Raw genomic sequence first — 6,000 nt, 5'->3', positions numbered from 1 at the left:
CATCACTAGTGAGCAATTCTGATCCTCTGCTAGAACTATCTTAGACATATACTACTTATTACAAATGAGGAAAACCAGGTGGCCTATGTTGCTTTTGGTCTGGCTTAATATGATTTGGGTCTTCACTTAATATGATTTTTTTCGTTTTTCCATTTCCTTATAAATGGGGTGATGTCATTTGTTCTGATAGAAACATAGAATTCCACATTTTCTTGATCCATTCATCCACTGAGAGGCACCAGGTTGGTTCCATGTCTTGGCTATGATAATTCTTCAGTGAACATAGGTGTGCTGGTAGCTTTAGTATGGCCTCATTTGTGTTTGAGAAATGCCCAGGAGTGGAATTGTTGGGTCATGGAGGAACTCTATGTTTAGCCTTTTTGAGGGTCCTCTACACTGCTTCCCAGAGTGGTTGAACCAGTTTACATTCCCACCAACAGTGTAGCAGTGTTCCCTTTGGCCACATCCCCACCAGCATCTGATATTATTAGATTTCTTGATAATGGTCTTTCTAACTGGGGTGAGGTGATTTTTCAGTGTGGTTTTGATTTGCATTTCTGAGCATTTCTTCATGTGTCTGTTGGCCATTCTTATTTCCTCTTCAGAGAAGTCTCTCTTTAAATATTTACTCCACTTATTTAATGCGGTGGTTGTTTCTTTGCAGATTTGTTTTAGATATGAGGACCTTGTCTGTTTGTTCTATAGCTAGTGAAGATCTTCTCCCAACCTGTGGACTTTTTATTTATCTTGCTGGCTATGTCCTTTGCCATGCAGAAGCTCTGCAGTTTAATACAATCCCATTTATCCAATCTTTCTTTAATTGTATGAGCATACACTAACTTCTAACACCTCTAGTGCCACTCCTGATAAAAATTCATCAAATTTATTGTATCCTCCTAAATATGGACAAAACCTCCAAATGAGTGTCCATACCCAAGAGAAAAGTTATATTCATTATGACATCATATGATGTCATAAAACGTGTATTTTTCTCACACTTTTGGAAATTTGAAGATGGCTCCTTAGGTTGTAAACGAAATCTTGAAGAAATTATTTCATAAGATAGTCAAGTGGAAAGTGATAAAATGATGAGAGATTAAAACAAACTATCTGGTGCAATATAATTTTGTTGGACTGAGTTCAGGAGAAGAGTTCACGTAAGGATTCTCATTTCCTCAGGCAGTGCTTTTTTTGTAAACTGGAGGCTGAGATATGAAGATCAAGGCTCAGAACCAGCATGGAGGGCAGGCAAATCCAAGAGAATGGTATCTCCAATTGTCCAGCATAAAGCTGGAAGTGAAGGTGTGACCAAAGAAAACTATCAAAAAAGCTTAAGGGAAAGCACCAGGCCCTGAACGCAAGCTCAGATACTGGCCTCGGCATTTGCACATGCATGTGGCACGCGAACACACATCCTGATGATAACATTCCATTCTTTTTATAAACTTACTACACTTTTGTAGTGATTTGAACCAGATAGAAAGTTTAGTTAATGCTTGATGCAGTGGTCTTCTACTGAACAAAGACACCCAGAAAGGAATATGGTAAAATCAATAACTCAATTCTGCCTCCTAAATTTTTGACCTAAGTTGTAGACAAAAGGTCTAGCAAGAATATCATTATCTATAAAACTTGAACCTTTAAATAACTGTTTGTGTGTGTGTTTGTGTGTATGTGTGTGTGTGTGCTGGTCTTGGGGCTTGAACACAGTGTCTGGTGTTGTCTCTGAGTTCTGGGTTTCTTTTCCTTCATGGCTATTGTTTAAAATGAGCCACAGCTCCACACTGCCTTTTTGGTGGTTAACTGGAGATGAGTCACGTGGACTTTCCTGCCCCGCCTGGCTTCGAACTGTGATTCTCAGATCTCAAGCTTCCATTGCCCCTGGTGCCCAGCCACAATTTTGTTTTTATTAAAAGGCTGAGCTATAAAGCACCCAGATTAGGAAAGGTGGTTACAGAAGTGGAAAGATTCTAAAGCATGATAGGAAAAGACATGAGCATGTGTATCCACTGTTCTCCGAGGCTCGCCAGAATTGAGCCTTGGTCCTAGAGCCTGGCATCAAAGTGTCTGAGCAAACCAGTAGCACAAAGATAATCCTACAAAGCTAACCAATTATGTTTCTCAGTACTGTCTGAATTCGTTTCTCCTCTACCTACTTCGCAGTTCTCCAGACAGTGTATCTAAGGATAAAGCATACCAATTTGAGGTGGCACCCGTGTCTCATGCCTGTAATTCTAGGTACTCAGTAGGCTACGATTTATGGATCATGATTTGAAGAAACCATGGGACTCGAATTTCTAATTAACCACCAAAGCCAGAAATGGAGCTGTGGCTCAAGTGGTAGATTGCTAACTTAAAGCAAAAAGACTCAGTGACAGTGTCCAGGCCCTGAACTCAAGCCCTAGGACCATCTCACACACACACACACACACACACACACACAAAACACACACACACACACACACACACACAAAACCTCCCCACACACAAGTGAATCAATTTGAATATATAGTTAATCTGTTTTACACATCATCATATTAATTTAATAAAAGCAGAGTCAATTTGAATGTGTTGTGTGACCAGCCCAAATGCTCTGCAAACCCACATTTGTTGCCGTTTTTAGATGTAATTCAGCTCCTAACATCTTCATATGTCAAAGTATAATATCAAAGACAACATATAATGAATAACAAGCTGATCTTTGACTTTTCTAGTGAAAAGTTTATGAAATTAGACAAGAGATAAACTCTGGTGTTATATGAGAAAGATGTTCAGTCTCAGTGAGGGGCTGGGAGAGAGAAAAAGCAAGCTGGTGGCACTAATCTTGGCACTAAGCTACAACCCACTCTTCTTCTAGAATCTTTAGGTGCTTTATCGAGATCCCCAAGATTAGTAACCAAACACAGAGATAAAGTTAATCCTCTCATGAAAGATAAATATTACCATTTTATAAGTAGATGGTCTTAAATCAAAATAATACTTTTCATGATTTGATCAAAAATGTATTTAAATATGAGCGTCAATTTTACAAAGTGAGACAACATTTTGAATATGTGTGGAAGAGTGATATTTTCTTACCAGCATACTCTTTCCTCTATGGTAAAAAAAATCTCCACAAGCCAATGTTTTCAGTCCTTCAATATATGTAATAAAAATGATACGTTTTGCCAGGTGCTGGTGACTCACACCTGTAATCCTAGCTACTCAGGACGCTGACATCAGAGGTTGCAGTTCAAAGCCAGCCTAAGCAGGAACATCTGTGAGACTCTTATCTCCAATTAACCACACGTGCTGCTGTGGTTGTAGGGGTAGAGCACTTCACCTTGAGCTAAATAGCTCCAGAACAGCATCCAGGCCCAGAGCTCAAGCCCCATGACTGACAAAAGAAAAAAAAAATAAAGGTATGTTTTTAAGTGTAAAATTTTGCAAAACAAGATGAGAAATTTTAGAATTAAGAACTACTTATTAATAAGTAGTTTAAAATGAAATGAAACAATATGCAGTAAAATTGAACACAAAAGGTGATTCACAAGAGCTCAAGAAATAAAAAACTTGCTTCCTAAAACTATGTCTTTTGTTAACCAAATCTGTACACATTCATTCCATCTATTCTGTCCCTATTCTTTTTACTTTCTTGTTTCCATAGAAACGATACAAGTGCCCCAGCTAAGTTACTTCACACTGGTTTTCCTTGCTTGTTGATTTTCTAATCCTCTGTTTAATTCAAATGATGTTTTCATAAAGCTCAAAAGCTTCTAAAATTTCTACAGACTCTATTTTTAATTGACAAATATAAGTATATACATCTATGGAGTACAGTGCTAGGTTTCACTATATAATCTCAAAATAGGGACCCACTACTTTGTTGGCAGAATAGTTAGCATTCTCTATTAGAGCTAATTTGAGATGTGTGGCACATTATCATTAACTCCAGTCGTCCTGTTGTGCATTATTGTATCAGAATTTATGGTTTTTATCTAACTACAGCTAATAATAGTGATGGACCATTTCCCCTTTCTTAGTTCCCTTATTTGACTTTTATAAATATCTCTACCATAGCTCACATTTCCTGTGATTGAATTAGTCTAAGAAAAATAGAAAATTAGTCAAAGAAAAATAGAAAACATACATGTGTGCAAAGAAATAATGAATCTGAATGGACTCATGAAATCTATGAAAAAAATATGCAAAAGTGCCAGGTGCTAGTGGCTCACATCTGTAATCCTAGCTGTTCAGGAACTTTTTGGTTCAAAGACAGCCTGGGCATTGAAGCCTATGAAGCTCTTATCTCCAGTTAACTACCTAAAAAAGCTGGAAGTGAAGCTGTGGCTTAAGTGGTAGAGCACTAGGCTACCATAAAGAGCTCAGGAATAGTGCCCAGGCCCAGAGTTCAAGCCCAGGAGACACACACACACACACACACACACACACACACACACACCACACACACACACACACACACACACACACACACACACACACACACACACACACACACACACACACACACACACACACACAGTACCTAAACGTCATGACAAGAACTGAAGGGCTGTGAATGATCTAGATATGTAAAATTCAAGCTTGCACAGCCAGGCAATGACTTCCGAATTTCAAGCCTCGTATTCTTTTTCATCTCTTAAATAGGAAATTATTTGGAATCATTCTTCCCAACTGTGTCCCCATAAAGATAAAGCAGAATGTGGGCAGTCATAGGCTGCTGACTTTTGCACTCGAATCTGGACTTTGATTTTGGGTCACCTTTCATGTGAATAATGTAAGCAATTTCTTGAAACTGAAGAATTGGTTAAATTGTTTTTACTTTTGTTACTTAAACATCATTTGCCCTCCTTGGCTTGGGTGGAGTACCATAATTTCACATTGCTTTTGAGTACCATTTGCTTTTTTTGGAGGCAGATTTTCACAAAATTAAGGGCAGGAAAACGCTCAGACAAATATGAGCAGTGAACGGTGTAATGAATTTGGGGAAATTTAAAATTTTTCTTTTTGAAACGTCTATTTGCAGATTTGACTATTATTATTTTTGCCTGCTTGGGCAAACCATGTCACAAATCCTCAAACAAGGTGAGCTCTTTTTGGAGTCATCAGCAGAAGTCAACTGCTGCTTTTTACTACAATGTCAGAGTCAAGTCATTGCAATAGATACCTGCACAGCCAAATGTATTTACTACTTGTTTTCTAGAAGAAAAAAAAGTGTTTTTTTTTAATTCTCACCTGGTCAGGGGCAGATGGTTTGGGAAGAAGGGAAAACTAGTCTGAGCTATTGTTTCCTAAATTTTCACTTGAGGATTAACATTATGTTTTCCTTTCTGCAAGCCATAATCGCCGCCCAAGTACAGTTCCCTAGAAAACTTGAAGCTGAGAATCATACCTATGGTTTGATAGGATCCCCTGAAACAAAAGCTAGAGAGTCCTAAGACTCTGTACTGTCAGATATTGATATATTTAGTGTGTGAAGGCAAGGAATTTTCTGTCTGCCATACAGCTTTCAGAATGTCATTATTATCTTCTAAAATCACACTTAAACTCTTTAATAGTGAATGATTAACAAGTTCTATTCACTTGGCTTGGGACTAAATTTGTTCTCTCATGAAAACCTTTTCTTTTTGTGTGTTGAGGAGAAATAATGAATATAGGTTAAGAACTTCATCCTTGGGGCTGTTATTTAACAAATTTGAATGTAATAATTTGCCAAAGAAATTGGGTAGTGATTGTATTGAAAAGCCATTTAAAGTAGAACCATTTTACTTTCAGTTTTTACATTGATTGGCTGGTTATATAGATTTATCATAAATAAAAATTGTATCATCATGAATATTGAGTTTTATGATGTCCGTTCCAACTGGTACCATAGAAAATTAAGTTAGACTGTCTGGATTTCTATTAAAGAATAGTCGTTTTAGTCTTCTTAAACAAAATCTCACATTTTTGCCTGAAGAGCTAGCAATGAAAAAAGTGTTCACCAGAAGTGAGAAATTC

This window comes from Dipodomys merriami, unplaced genomic scaffold (assembly GCF_024711535.1).
Source record: "Dipodomys merriami isolate MVZ:Mamm:240054 unplaced genomic scaffold, mDipMer1.0.p SCAF_72, whole genome shotgun sequence".
NCBI classification, from domain to species: domain Eukaryota; kingdom Metazoa; phylum Chordata; class Mammalia; order Rodentia; family Heteromyidae; genus Dipodomys; species Dipodomys merriami.
Note: the sequence above shows the minus strand (reverse complement) of the source record.